Raw genomic sequence first — 16,962 nt, 5'->3', positions numbered from 1 at the left:
GATCTTGGAGCATATATAACGAGGTAGAGAGATGGATTTTTCTGCATAATGATGATAAAATCACATTCTTCTGCATAGTTTCATCTAAATCGATCTCGAAGACGAACCACTGTTAATCTAACCCTTGTCGAATCCGCCTTTTAAAGCAATCCCTACCACCAAATACCCTTTCCTTCACCTCAGGTCTCTCCCCTTGATTTCGAGTCGTAAAACACCACATCTGAAAGCCCTAGCCGCTAAGAAACCCTAACTTCAAATTGCGATCTCCTTTCTCTTGTCTTCGGCTGTCAAGGTTCAAAGGGATTGTAGCAACGATTGAAGTGGGTGTTTAGGGTGGTGCTACTTGAACGAAGGGAGGTGGAAGGGGGCCTAGGCTGATGACAGCCGCCAGTTTCTTCCTGTTTGGATGGTGGTAAGCAAGAAATGTGTGTGAGAGAGAGAGAGAGAGAGAGAGAATGGCGATGATGAGGGCTGATCAGGGATGCAGACGACTTGCCTAATTTTTTTGTTGGAGATGGAGATGCTCTTTGATGGTATCTTCTAGCAACAACAGTGAAATACAAAGATGGAAGAGGGATGGGGAAGACGATGGGTGGGGAGAAAGAGAGAGAGAGAGAGAGAGAGAGAGAGAGAGAGAAAGAATGTATATTTTATTTATTATTTTCTTTATAAAAAATTATTAAAGTAAAATAGCAAAGACAATGTTTTTTTTCATTTAAACAGAAAAATATTTAAATAAAAAATTTAAAAAAAAAAGTAAGGGCAAAATCATCATAATGAAAAAGTTCAAAGTAAATTTGACCAAACTTGCAACAAAATAAAAATTTTGGACCTGTGCTACTAGTACAAAAAATTTTTGGACCAAAATAGCAATTTTAAGGAAACCACAAGGACCATTTGTGCAGTAACCCAAACCAATAGGATTATTTATACTTCAACCCATTAACGCAACTCACAACCATCAACCACTACCCATGTCCCTCTTCATTTTTTTCTCATTGACGTTATCGTCGTTGGAACTCAAAAAACGAAACAAAAACGAATTATTTGATATTGAAAAAAAAACGAAAACATAACAAAAATAATATAAAAGGCAATGTTTTATTATTTACTTCCACGTGATAAGATACAGATTTGGTGGATAATGTGATTTATCATTTTTCTTTAAAACTGGTTACATTACTTAATCAAGTAAGTGAGATATATAATACTTTTATTTAGTATATAAATAATAGCCTAATAGATATATTCAAGATGAAAATTTTATTATTTTAAAAAGACAAAACTGCGAATTTGGTCCTTGTGGTTTGTCAAAACCTTTGGATGGGGTCCAAAAAGTTTCTAGCTTGCACCAAAGGTCCAAAATCAAGGTTTTCATGGGTTTTTAGTCCATTCCGTCATTGTCCGTTTGTTTGGAGCCGTTAGTGCCATCACGTGCCCTCCATGTGAGGGCATTTTGGTCATTTTAGGTCCTAGCCTCCGTTGCCGCCACTTCAATTAATAAGATTGCAGACTGTACTCACTCCTTCGTCTTCTACTCATACCTCTTTGGATTCAAACGCAAAAACCCTAACGATCGTCTGCAAATTGGCTTGTGTTCATGCTTTTGAAAATGTGGGGACTTAGAAATGTTGGAGAGATTGTCAACGTTCAAGAAGTTTATGGTAAGATTCAAACTTTGAAAAAACTCTGTATTTTATGATCAAGCTTCAAACTTTGAAAAACTCTAACAATCGTCTCTTTCTGTTTTGAAGATGGTTACCCCAACATATTCTCTATTGAACTTCATCACGGAGGGAGTTTCACAAAGTTTCCAAATATCAGGTATATTAATGGCCAAGTAAGGTACTTTGATGTTGTCGACATTGATGAATTTTCTGTTCATGAACTAGAGTTGATGATGAGAGAATTAGGGTATGATGGTACTGAAATCATGTATTACCATTTCCGTTTACATAATGAAGGATTTGACTTTGGACTCCGAGCATTAGGTAACGATGATGATGTGCGTAATCTCTCACGGTATGTTACCCATAATAACAAAATGATTAAAGTGTACACAGAGCATGGTCAAACGAACTTGCTTACATATTTTATGTCCCCAACTGGTCCAAGAAGGGTTATAATAGAAGACTTGGATAATCAAGGTCCTCTTAGACCATCATCACATGTAGTTGCTCGTGAAGTGGTAACTCCAATCCAAATTGATGTTGATGAGGGTGATTTAGGGTTAACATTAACCTTATACAAATCACCAACACCTAAATTTAGTAGGTCTAAAGGTTGGAAACATAGTAAAGGGGCATCGTCTACCAGTAGAAATCTTAACTTGGATTGGGAAGGTGGTGAAAAAACAATGGCAAGTGGTGAAGTTGATAAAGGTAAGGGTGTAGAAGGATTTGCAGATGAATTTGTTGTAGTTGATGCAGAAAAAGAGTTAAACAAACAGATTGATATGAATGAAGAACTTGACATGAACAAATCCAATGGTGAGGGTGTAGAAGGATTTGCAGATGAGGGGTATAGAGTTGTCATGGATAATGATCCTCAAGGAGTCAATGAATTTTCAACTAACATCAACATAGATGATGAGTTAATGACAAACTTTCAACCTTTCGAAGGGTTTGAAGACCAAGATAGCATCCCATTTAATGGGTTTGAAGGCCAAGATAATATTCCTTTCAATGATGAGTGGAGACAAGAGGAGCCTGATGACATTGAGCTTGAGAATCAAAACAGTGAAGATGAAGATAGTGACTTTATGATTGATGAGGACAACATAATTGAAGATGTTGAGGTTGACATGGAGGATTTCAATCTAAATATTGATACAGAAGCAGAGTTCAATGGATGTCAAAGTTTGGGTGGTCAAAGAAATGAAGATAGTGATGAACAAGAGGATTTGGAGGTAATTGATAATGACGAGTGGGATTCACTAAGTGATGACTCAGGGGACAACAGGAAAAGAAGAGAAATGATCAAAGAGCTGGGGAAACAAACCTTATGTTCTGCTGGTGAGGTGCACAAGGTAGCTTTTCATATTGGGTAGAAATATAAAGCCAAGAAAGAATTGAAAGATAAAATTGACCTGCATGCTTTAGAGACACGGAGGAATATCTCATTCACAAAAAAAACAACAATAGTAGATTAACAGTTGTTTGTGATGGAACTGTAGTTTTAAATGCAAGTGGGGTAGGTGGACCTACCTTTGGGAAAAAGGTAAAGGGTAAAGATGTAAACTCAGATAAAGTTAAATGCGCATGGAAACTTCATGCATCTAGGTCAAGTGAACAGGACTATTGGTTTATTAAGACCTATAATCAGAAACACATCTGCCTCCAAACACAAAAAATCAGATCTTGCACAGCAACATTTCTTTCCAAACGTATTATGGATCAGATTGAAGCTAATCCTGGACTGCCTGTTCGTGCCTTACAAGAGCAAATCCAATCAACTTATGGAGTTAGTATTTCAGAAGAGAAAGCATTTAGGGCAAAAGCATTAGCCACCAAAAATGTTGCAGGGGATTACGTAAAGCAATATGCAGCTTTGAGAGACTATGTACTAGAGCTACAAAAGACAAATGAAGGTACAACTGTAAAGATTGATGTGGTTTCTGAACCTGTGGTTTCATCCCCAACCAGGCAATTCAGAAGGATATATGTGTGTTTAGGTCCTTTGAAGAAAGGATTTAAGGCAGGTTTGAGAGAATTTTTAGGCTTAGATGGAGCCTTCATGAAGGGACCTTTCCCAGGTCAAATACTAAGTGTAGTTGGTGTTGATTCCAACAATGGAACCTACGCATTGGCATATGTTGTTGTTGAAATTGAAAACACTTCAAGTTGGAAATGGTTTCTTCAGTGTCTTGCAGAAGATCTTGACTTGTATTCAAATTCCAACTTCACCTTTGTCAGTGATAGACAGAAGGTACTATAGTTACATTTAATATTGTATATTAGGTTCATTACAGACTAATGCTAATTACTTATTTTGTTTTGGTGAAAACAGGGTCTTCTACCAGCCATAGAACAATTGTTCCTTAATGCAGAACACAAGTTCTGTATTAGACACATATACCAGAACATGAGGATCAGATTTAAGACTAGAGAGTACAAGGAGTATTTTTGGAGGTGTGCTACAACCACCACCATACCAGAGTTTGAAGCTGTAATGGTAGAGCTAAGGAATTATGACATAGAAGCATATCAGTGGCTCTTGAAAATCCCTCCACATCATTGGGCTAGAAGTCATTTTTCAGGTATTTTCTCAATTTGTTGTCTTATTTTTTATTATAGTATAGATATACACTAACTGTTGTTTTGTTAATGAACTATTAGGAAGGGCAATTTCAGACATGTTATTGAATAACCTTTGTGAAGTGTTCAATAGCAAACTTGTTAAAGGGAGAGAAAAACCCATTATCAGTTGTTTGGAGTTCATCAGAGAGTACCTTATGAAGAGAGTATGCAATGTGATGAAGGTGTTAAACAAGTGTCAAGGTCCATTAACTCCAACTGGTACTAGGATTTTGGAAGCAAACATAACACTAGCTAGTAAGTATCATGCACGATGGAATGGGGGACAAAAGTATCAGGTTAAAGGTCCATGGAATGATCAACATGTGGTGGACATGGAAAAAAGGGAGTGTAGTTGTAGAAAGTGGTAGCTTACTAGAATTCCTTGCAAGCATGCAATTGCAAGCCTAAATGAAATGACAGACAATAATGAAAAGGTGGGAGAACTCTACACCTATGTGCATAAGGTGTATTGGCTTGATACATGGAAAGAGATGTACTCCTTCAAGGTGGAGCCTATCAAAGGTAGAGCCATGTGGCCTAAGAGTGACTGCCCAACAACTCTTGTGCCTCCACCACACAACAAATCTATAGGCAGGCCAAAAAAGAAAAGAAGGATTACAGCAGAGGAAAGGATTAAAATCCAACAACGTAAGAGGCAAGCAAACAGTCAAAGTCAAAATGATAATGAAACTCAATCACTGAGCAGGAAGTTTTTGAGTGTGACATGTAGTAAGTGTAAGCAAAAGGGTCACAATGCCAGGACCTACAAGGCCAAAGATGGGAATTGATGTTTAAGTACTTTTTATGTTTGTGAATACTTGTTAATGCACTTTAGTTGGTACTTTGTTGCCTTTTTTTGGTTCCATTTTGATAATATACTTTGATGCCCTTTTATGGAACAATGTACTCCAATGTTTTGATAATGTACTTTAATGCCCTTTGTTGGTAATGATTGTGTTTTGGCATTTATCTGTTATGGTACCCTTTTGGTAATGTTGTTTGTTATTTGTTTATGTTGTACTGGGAAATCATGAAGATATTATGGCAATGTACTTAATGTATGCATGTAAAACCATTACAATTGCATATTCAAGCGTAGAGAAAAACCATTACACTTGCATATCATGTTAAGATCAAACCTTTATAATTTCATATTCATAAAAGGATAAAACCATTACACTTCCCATTGTCATAAAAGCATTACATATACAATGATCCAAAAGACAACACTTACAACATATATAAACCCTAATTAAACCTTCTAGCACCAAAAGACAACATTTTTAAGTGGTTATTACCAGTTGTACTGTGAAATCATGAAGATGTTATGGCAATGTACTTAATGTATGCATGTAAAACCATTACAATTGCATATTCAAGCGTAGAGAAAAACCATTACACTTGCATATCATGTCAAGATCAAACCTTTATAATTTCATATTCATAAAAAGATAAAACCATTACACTTCCCATTGTTATAAAATCATTACATATACAATGATCCAAAAGACAAAACTTACAACATATATAAACCCCAATTAAACCTTCTAGCACCAAAAGACAACATTTTTAAGTGGTTATTACCAACAAAAAAACCCTAACCTCTAATTCCTATTTCCAAAATAGCACAAACAACATAAACAAAACCCACGAGACAAGCAAACACTTCTTCAGCTGACCCACTTCAACCTCATACCTATTCATTGTTCTCAACAGTCCTGGTATGATAACAATTGATCTTTGACACATAGGGGGATCGAACCACCCCAAAAATCCACATTTGGATCCCTACAAGAATACATTAAACATTAAAGTAGAAGAGTTATTGCATAACTACCGAAATATCATAACCTAATATGAGTTTGCTTACCATTTTAGGGCATGCATGGAAACGACAACCATGGTTTCGTGAGGTCCATGAGGTTTGCACAACAACAACGTTCCCACAGAAGCAGAGCACCATTTTTTAATCTCGTAGCAGTAGAAGTAGATGAGAGATTAAGAAGAAGAATCCCTTTGAGAGACGAAGAAGAAGAAGCCCTTTTTGCTGCTTCTCTGTAAATAAAAATGAAGAAGAAGAAGGGGATTGCGTATGAGTATGTATATAAAGGAGAAATATGATATTATTTAAAATAAGAACCTAAAATGACCAAAATGCCCTCACATGGAGGGCATGTGATGGCACTAACGGCTCCAAACAAACGAACAATGACGGAATGGATTAAAAACTCATGAAAACCTTGATTTTGGACCTTTGGTGCAAGCTAGAAACTTTTTGGACCCCATCCAAAGGTTTTGACAAACCACAAGGACCAAATTCGCAATTTTGTCTTTTAAAAAATAATTTTTTAGTTAAACCTGTGTGGTTATCGGATATAATTTTCATTTTTTTTTTTCTATTTCATACACACATGGACATTTATAAGTTTAAACATTAAAAATACACATAAATACAAGTTGAAAATCAATCCAAATACATTAAAAACACATAACTTTAAGTTTTATATCAATCTATATATATTAAAATTAAAATTAAGTATAATACCGAAACAAATTATAATTTTAAATGAATACAAATGCGTTAAAAAACTTTATAACATTTACCAGATGTTTTTATTCAAAGAAATCTAAATAAATATGAAGAAAAACAAATTTTGTAACGAAAATGATTCATTTCTATGTATTTTTATTTAATTTAACCGGTTCAACTGTTATAATTCAACAAGATTTTTGTAAAAATTGGTTGGTTAATTTCAGTTCAGAAATGAACATAAAATCGATGCTAATTAAACCGCTCTTTTCTCTGATTTTATGTTCAACCGGTTTGAACCGGCCTTCAACCGGTTCGACCGATCGGTTCAAACCGATTTTTAAAACATTGGAAAATTTCCCCAAATAATATTTATATTTCTCTAAACTTGTCTTCAATTTAATGTTACTTTCAAATCTTATAACAGAAAATGACTATAATAGTTAATCACATTAAGGTTTTTCCAAAAAAAATAGCAAAAAATACCAAAAAGTAGTAATGATTTTCATAAGTGGTCATCTGCCGAAATTTGGTGACTGCAAAAATTGTGTTTTTCGCCAACTTTGAACCTTAATAACTTTAAATATAAACTCTGTTTGAGTTGATTTTTTTTTCATTATGATCTTTGTAACAAAAGTTTTCCATAAACATATTACATTCCAAATTTGTATGTAAGGAGCATAATTTTTGAGCTCCAAAGTAGGCTACTCGTTAAAAAAAAATATGAAAAAAGATTTAACTTTGAACCTTCATAACTCTTTCATATATATATTTCATAGAAGCTATTTTTTTTCATTATGTTCTATGTAACAAAGGTTATCCATTGACATATTATACTACAAATTTGGATGTCGGAAAGCTATACATTTTCAACTCCAATGTAGATTATCCGATGAAAATTATGAAAAAATAACATTCGTACCTTTTGTATATAACTTCATAACAATCATCAGGCTATTTGGGTTGTCCCAATCAAAAGGGATGATCTACAAAAATCTCAAAAAAATCATAAAAAAGAAGTTTGAAGACCTCCTAGATTTTTGGTGATGGTGAATTGGAATATATATATATATATATATATATATATATATATATATATATATATATATATATATATATATATATATATATATATATATATATATATATATATATCACCTAGATTTTTACAGGTGGTGACTTGTCTAAAAAAATCAAAAATTATGGTTATTTGGAGAATTTTTCTTATTTTTGGCTTTTCATAGAAAAAATCTTTTTGATTAGCTATTATGGTCAACTTTGTTTTTAATAAACGTGTCATTAGTTTCTCAAATATATAGAAAAAATAATTTATTTAAACAAAATTATTATATATACTAATTACATTTTTATGTTTGTGACTTTATCATATGAATATTGATAGGTTTGGTTCTTATGTCTAAAATAAATTACAAAAACTATTTATGTAATTTACATAAAATGTTTATATGCTGATATTTTTTTTTACAAAAATGATCCATGTGTTTAATACATTCATATGTTGGTACTTGGTAGGATTGATCATATGTTGAAAATAAATTATAGATATTGTCGTTGTAACTTATAGAAAAGGTCCATATGGATATTATTTTTATAGAAATGGTCCACATGTTTAAAAAATTACAAAAATTGTCTATATCTAATAGAAAATTTATAAATCACGACCAGCACAAGAAAGGTGTAACATCATTGTTTTTATTACTAATAGGCACGATTCACGAAGCCATAACTTGAAATTAATATTGATGATCTAAGAAAGATGATTCGAGAATATTAAAGTATTTTTACTGACTGATTTATTTTATAGCTTAAAATTATTCATATATTGTATTCATAATAACTTTATTCACCAACATAATATGTTTTTCATGTGCTTAATTTTTTCTAATAGTGTTTTATGAATTTATCTAATTTATTTTCAATCTATAAAAAATATATTATAAAACTCTTTCATCTTATTCGTCGTTTCAAACATGCATCATAGTTTAATACGAAATGGTTTAATAAAAAAATAATAAAAAGCATTAATATTTAATTACAATTTGCTTGACTACCAATAAATAAAGTTAATACCTAGTGATATATACTTGTATACCAACATGTATGAGGTTTTTTTTGAATGATTATTTCTTTGTTAATCGGCATTGTGAAAGGTGAATATGGGTTTTATGAATAAGATTTTTGTAATTGTTGAGATTGAAAATTCTATTGAAAAGGATTTTAATAATTTTTTACCATGAGATTAAAAGTTAAAACAATGGAGAAAAATGTGACACACTAACAACGAGTTTAAAATTTAAACTTTTTTAATACGGTAAATGATAATATGAATGCTCTTAAGTCTTAATATTAAACACCAAAAATGCTAAAAAAGTGTGTGTGTATATATATATATATATATATATATATATATATATATATATATATATATATATATATATATATATATATGTTCAAGTTCATTTGAAACCATACTAATTTTTTGAAACAGTGAGACCAAATCTAAATATAATTTTAAAATGCAAAATAATTAATTATTATTTTCGAAACTTTAATTACCTTAAAAAAATAAAAATAAATGAAAAAAAATTACCGTTTTTTTCTAAAAAATACGTGAAATATTATAATAGAATATTACACTGTAAAATATTCTAATGTGATTTTTAGAATGTTAGAATATTCTACTAGATTTATCAGATATGTAGAATATGTAAAAAATGTATTTTATTTATTTATCTTTAATTTTTTGGTACTTTTTTTTGAAAATATAAATTCCGAAAATAATATTTGAAAAAAAAATTCAAAAATTTTCAATTATTTTGCATTTTAAAAATGTTTTTTTTATCTACTGAATGAGTGACTAGGATTGCATCTCACGGTCTCACAAAATTAGGCCGTCTCACTTGAACCTAACCCTATATATATATATATATATATATATATATATATATATATATATATATATATATATATGTGTGTGTGTGTGTGTGTGTGTGTGTGTGTGTGTGTGAAAATTGTAACATCTCGAGTCCACATATACCTCAAGAACCTTGATCTTTTGAGCTATTGTCATTTTTGGCCTTAATTATAAAAGAGTGAAAAACGAGTACGCAGGGCGTACCTTAGGGTACGCTTAGCGTACTCGTCAGCGTGCATACAATGCGGAGAGCACCTAGTATGTTGGGCGTACCCGTGGGTACGTTGCGCATACTAGGCCCAGAATGTAACCCTAATTTGGGGTGAGTCCCTTATATAAGGAACATGATGGCCTCGTTTTTGGCCACCATTGTCCAGAGAGAAAACCCTAAGTGTGCCTTTACCTCCGTTCTAGAGCTTGTGTGTGTTTGAGCTTTGTGAGGGTGTTTGTGTGGTTTTGAAGAGAAGAGAAGGCCTTGAAGAAGGAGAGTTGGAGTCCAAGCATCTAGATCTAAGCAAATCTGGGTGGGAAGCTTCTCTTTGAGGTATAAAGCTTCAGACTTTGGCTTTCTTTTCTGGAGTATGTTGTGATGAGCATTTTAGGGTTTTGTCCCATAAAGGTGGAGTCTTGATGAGATCTTGAACTCTAGAGTCTAGGACCAACCCCTTTTGAGTGTATGAGGGGTGTTATGCCATAAAAATCCAATCTTGGTTGGTGAAATCACTCCATGCATGAGTTATGAGACCCTTGGGACAAAAGAGTGTGTATTTTTGGAGAATGGAGACTTTTCAGCCATGCAAAGCCTGAAAGTCGATGACTTTATGGATTAAGAGTCATTAGAAGGTCCAGATATGAGATATGAGCTTATGTCTTAACTGATTAAGACCATGAGTATGAGAAGAGTAAAACTGGGGAGTACGATGGGCGTAATCCCCAATACGCGTCGTGTAGGAGCCGAGCACCCCATTTCTGGATAGCAGCCGAGTACACCCAGCATAGGGAGTTAGAACGCTCGGCGTACTCCCTGCTGTTGATTTTTGTTGACTTTTAGGGTTTGGTCAAGATTAAGGACTATTAAGCTTTAGAGGGGTAAAATAGTCTTTTACCCTTCTGTGAGTTGTAGAAGGGTTAGTCTAGCTTCTTGAGGGCCAATATTAATTAGGGATAATTAATATGCGTTAGGCAGGAGCTAGACCGGGGAGTAGAGATCAAGATCCCGAGTGCGAGATTTTCATTCATTAGCTTACATGGTGAGTCTTCTCACTATACTTACCTGAGTAGTAATTTTTATGTGTGACCAGAGGGTCTTATGCGCATCAACTGTGTAATGAGATATCATGCTATTTATTTGTGTTATGCATTTTGTGTATTATATTGTGATGCTGAGTTGAGGAACCGGAGGGTCCATCTGAGTTGTGGGACCGGAGGGTCCTACTGAGGCACACCGACCAGAGGATCTTATTGAGTTATAGCCTCGAGTGACTAATGTGATGTGTGTGGTATTTTGGGGAACTCACTAAGCTTTTATGCTTACCGTGTTATGTGTTATGTGTTTCAGGTAGTTCCAAGGATCGTGGCAAGGCACCGACATGATTGTACATACCGGCGGGAGATTGTCTTTATGATTCTGGGATTGTGTTTTATTTGTTGACATTTGAGACATATATGCTTTTGAGAATTACGAAACAAGTTTTATTGTATTTAAAAATGAAAAAAAATTGTTTGAGAATTTACGTCGTTACAAAAATTGAATTGGTTGGTATAGTATTAACGTGGTATTAAAAACTTTATGTTACTACCATACCATGATTACTCAATTGATATAGTACTACTAACCAAACATATTCGTTATCAAATATATTCGTTACTAACATTTTTGGTTACCAATATTTTTTGTTTCAATTGGTAAAAGGTTTGTTGGTTTTTCACGGCATATATTTTTAGCCCTACAATTATATAATATTTATTTGAATATATAAAATATATAAAAAAAAAAAAAAGTCTCACAAAAAAATTGAAAAAGTATAATAATTGTTATAAATTTATATTTTATAAATAAAATAACATTAAATATATAATACACTTAATTAATAAGTAAAGGAATAATAAATATTTAAACGTTAAATATAACTAAAAAGATATAACAAAATATATAAACCTAAAAATAATGACCGTGGTCCATGTACTATATATTAAATGATCAATAATTTTTAAGCCGATATTTAGTTAGTGGTTATAAATAATCAAATAGCAATTAGTAAAAAAGAAAAATGAAAACCATGATTTAAAAATAAAAAAAAATAAAAAAAATAAAAAAAAAAACTTTTTGTCTATAAATATTTGATAGATGTGGTCAAAGTTATCTCACAAAAGTCTACCTGTGATATTAATAATTTATACAATACTAGTGAGGCATGCAAGTTGTACACGCTACACACCCCTTTTTATACCAATGTGTCTATTAGCTTCCAATTACACACAACGTAAAGAAACTTGCAAACATACATACATACATCTCTCTCCCAACTGCCTCTCTCACTATATATATCTACATATCTCTTTGTTTTTGTCTCTATATCTCTCTATATTCTGAATTTCTGATTCTGATATGGGTTATGTTTTGACCATCGTATTTTGTTTTCCTCTCTTCTATCTCTTCTGTATTCTCCTCAACTTTCTTGAAAAAAGAAGGCATCAAAACTGTTACATACTCGATTACCAGCTCTACAAACCTTCCGATGACAGGAAACTAAGCACTGAGTTTTCCGGCGACATTATCAAGAGGAACACGAACTTGGGTCTTAACGAGTATAAGTTCCTTCTGAAAGCCATCGTAAGTTCCGGCATTGGAGAAGAAACCTACGCCCCAAAAATGATGTTTGAAGGACGTGAAGAAAACCCTACTCATGATGATGCGATCGACGAGATGGAAGAGATTTTCATAGATAGTATCGGAAAACTCCTCGAGCGTACCGGCGTTCAGCCGGATAGTATCGATGTTCTGGTGGTCAACGTCTCGATGTTGACCTGCATGCCGTCGTTATCCGCCCGAATCGTGAATCGATACAAAATGAGACATGATGTGAAAACGTACAATTTGTCCGGGATGGGGTGTAGTGCGAGTTTAATCTCGATAAATCTCGTTCAAAGTATTTTTAAGTCGAAGAGAAATCAATTGGCGATGGTGTTGACATCGGAATGTTTAACTCCGAACTGGTATTCCGGTAACGACAGGTCCATGATACTATCGAATTGCTTGTTTAGGTCAGGTGGGTGCGCCATGATCTTAACAAACAAACCGAGTCTGGTTCACAGGTCCATGTTCAAGCTCAAGGTTTTGGTTCGAACCCACCATGGTTCTAAAGATGAAGCTTATGGTTGCTGTTTACAAACCGAAGATGCTCAAGGTCGAGTCGGGTTTCACCTCGGTAAAACCCTACCAAAAACAGCCACCCGAGCCTTCGTCGATAACCTAAAAGAAATCGCACCAAAGATCCTCCCACTCCGTGAACTTCTCCGTTTCGCCGCCCTATCATTTGCCCGGAAAACTCTCCAAAACATCTTCGGAAAGTCATTCTACGCGACTCGACCCATGATCAACTTCAAAACCGGCATAGACCATTTCTGTCTGCACACCGGAGGTAAAGCCGTGATCGACGCCGTCGCTCAGAGCCTGAACCTCAGCCAATTTGACATAGAACCAGCACGTATGACACTCCACCGGTTCGGAAACACGTCGGCGAGTAGTCTCTGGTATGTTCTCGGCTACATGGAGACGAAGAAGAGGCTGAAGAAAGGTGATAAACTGTTCATGATCAGTTTCGGAGCCGGGTTCAAGTGCAACAGTTGCTTATGGGAAGTGGTGCGAGATCTTGAAGGTGAAGGGAATGTATGGAAAGACTGTAACATCGAAAGCTACCCACCGCTGACCTTAGAGAACCCTTTCATGGCGAAATACGGTTGGCTTCACGACGTCGACGACATCTCAACGCTCAACATTCAAGAATGAAAACGAAAGAAAAAAAAAAAAGTAAAAAGAAAAAGGTCAATTTTTATTTCCATTAAAATGATTGTTTTATTTATAGCAATAATAGTTAAATGTTTTCATGTTTATAGTAGTTGAGTTGTGTGTGTATTTATTTTGGTTGTTGTGCGTTTTCTATTTTACAATGGAATAGCGACACAAAAAATGCTTTTTTTTTCTATTACAAAAGACCCGAAAACCATACGTTATATGCATTTATGAATTCACTCAATAAAACAAAGTAGATGTTCTAGATAAACTCGGATGTTGCTTTTTTTTTTTTTTTTTTTTTTTAAATCTGATGTGTACTTACCGAAAACAATACTTTAAAAGAAAATATTGAAGTATTTATAATTTGTATTATGTAAGATTTAGGTTAGTGATATTAAATTTTATTTTTACAATAATTTTTTTTTTTTTTGTATAAAGTAAAAGGGGGAGAGGATATAGGAGAACAAGTATACAGCTGTGGACATTTATTTCCTGTATAAATCTATTTTTATATCGATATTAATATTGCTTTAATGGGTTGTACTTTATTTTAATAATACGTATCTATAAAGAAAAAAAAAATCAAACAATCGCTCATGTGTTGTAGACAGTGGAGTAGTTGGGGCCTTCCTTCACCAAAAGAACAACTCATCAATGCACACTTAAATTTGACCCAAAAATACAATACACCTCAAACTTGTATAGTCGGTTTATTATTACCATTAATGGCAAATTCACTAATAATTTTCTTTAATTATTATAAACAAGTTTTGACTAATGTTACAAACAAGTCTTAAATTTTATGTAATAGTAATTCAAACTTGATTGTGCCAAACTTTATGGTATATAATTAATAATTAAACTCTGAAGGTGTAACACCTAGAATTTACATATATAGCGTTTTAAACCCTTAACAAGTATTAGTAACCAAAAATAGGTGACTGTATTAGAGGCTTAATGACCAAAAATAATGGTCACTGTGGGAGGTTTAATGATGGAAAATAGTGGCCTAATGACAAAAAAAATGGTCATTACCGTAGAGATTTAGGGATCAAAAGTATAGGTTAATCTCTTTGGATCGAATTCGAATAAATTTTGCTTTATTGTTTTAACAGGTATTTTTGAACTATTTAAGTTTCAGAGTTCGAATTTACTTATCAAACATATTTCTATTGGAAGTTTTCAACTTATTTAAGTTCTCAACTGAAAGTACTTGGTGAACATGCCATGGAGTTGACTTGGAGTTTTGATTTGACTGGTTCAGCTGTACTAAAGCAAAAAAGTTCTATGACAATAAATATTAAGATCAGAATAGCTATAAATATATATTATATTTTGTGTCATTTATGTTTATTAAGCATTCATCAATAATACATGATGCAACATGCCATTTATTTTTGTATGTGGGGTGCAAATACAAGAGGATGATGGAACACATATAAGTCTTACCAGATTGGAAACTTTGATGTATGTCATGACAATCTTTTATAAATAAGTGTTCAACTTGTTGATTAAAATATATTTGTGTAAATGTAAACTATGTGTATGTATTATGTTGAATGGTCGAATACTATGACATGCCTCAATTATGTCAGGTTTAAATGTTGAATGATCCATACACCAATTCCAACTTCTGACAATACTTTTTTTGTATAACGATTCTCTCTCGATCAATAACTTCCATTTCTTGAAGCTCAATTGCCCTCTGTTGTTTCTAGCATATAAACTAATACAATGCCATTTTGAGGAGTTGGATTCAAATTTTGAATTTCATAAGAAATTCGTTCAATCTCAATTTGATGATTTGCGAGTTGATATGAAAATTTGGAATAACGCCATCTATATTCAATACGATTAACATTATTCCTCATATACTATGTTTCTTAGAACATGTGATAAGTTGAATATTGCTATTGGAACCGTTCTTATGGATATCTATCATTAATCCATCTCTCTGTTAGCTAGTTGTATTTGTGCAGACATAGATCATGTTATCAATTCTCAACCATAAGTTGTAGTATCACCATCTACTTAGTTTCATGAAGATCCCATTAAATTAATTTGATACTATCATAAGTAGGGTTATAAATGAACCGAACGAACACGAACGAATGATTGTTCATGTTTGTTCATTTAAGTTAGCCGAACAAACGAAGGAACACTAATGGGTAGACGAACGAGTTTTCTTGTTCATGTTTGTTCATTGAATAAATTACATTGTTTATATTCGTTCATTTATGTTCGTGAACATGTTAAACGAACGAACATAAATAAACGGAGATGAATAAACATAATTGAATATATAAGAATATAAACAAACATATAATACAGTAATGTAATCAAACAAAACTGAACATTTACGAACATAAAAAGAACTTAAATTAATGAACATAAAAAAATATAACCAAACGTTCACAAACATAATTTGTAATGCCCATAGATTCGGGCTAATCAGTTAAGATATAATAAGGTTTAGAAAAATAACTTTTTGATAGAAGATTATTTAGGATAAATAATCTTAAACAAAGTTATAATATATGTGCAAGGATTTCGTACATATAAAAAAACTCTAAAATCCGACTTCCTATGAAGAAGTTATGTTTTTTCGAAGTTTCACGATTAAACCGACACGACTCTGCGTATCGTGAAAAATAGATTTTTGATAAAGTAGTTTTTAGCCTAAGTATATAAATGAAAGTCGTAATAGTCATTAAACTGAGAGTATGCATATAGACAACGTCCAAATCTGACTTCGTGAGAAGAAATTATAATTTTTTGAAGTTTCAGTGCAACAGTTTGGGCATAGAAAGTAAAATTGAAGTCGGTCGATTGTTAGGAAAAATAATCTAAACAATAGTTGAAGATGTTGTCAAGTAACATCCAAAAAATAATGATAAAATTTTTCATTTTAAAGTCATTAATTCCATACATCAGATGTCTTAAAGTCAACCACAATACAATGTATCAAAATCATCAGAGTAGAAATAATCATAAGTGTGGAATCATTAGGGGGTGTTGTGTCATCACGTCAGGCTCTTTCCTTTCGTACTGGAAGTACCTGAAACCATAAACATAAACTGTAAAATCTTAGTGAGTTCCTCGAAGTACCATATATCATACATACAATTGGGCCCAACCCTAGGGTGTATTCCAACCCAACATTCACTCATGGGCCTAGCCCTGG

General features: G+C 33.1%; 1 pseudogene; it reads left to right on the top strand.

Annotated features, from left to right (window-relative positions):
* Nucleotides 1-12,216: 12,216 nt before the first annotated feature.
* On the top strand, nt 12,217-13,881 carry LOC145017171 (3-ketoacyl-CoA synthase 12 pseudogene; annotated as a pseudogene).
* The last annotated feature ends 3,081 nt before the right edge of the window (nt 13,882-16,962 follow it).

This window comes from Lactuca saligna, chromosome 9, assembly GCF_052625555.1.
Source record: "Lactuca saligna cultivar CGN05327 chromosome 9, ASM5262555v1, whole genome shotgun sequence".
In the NCBI taxonomy this organism is placed as follows: domain Eukaryota; kingdom Viridiplantae; phylum Streptophyta; class Magnoliopsida; order Asterales; family Asteraceae; genus Lactuca; species Lactuca saligna.
This window is presented reverse-complemented; position numbering and strand designations above follow the sequence as displayed.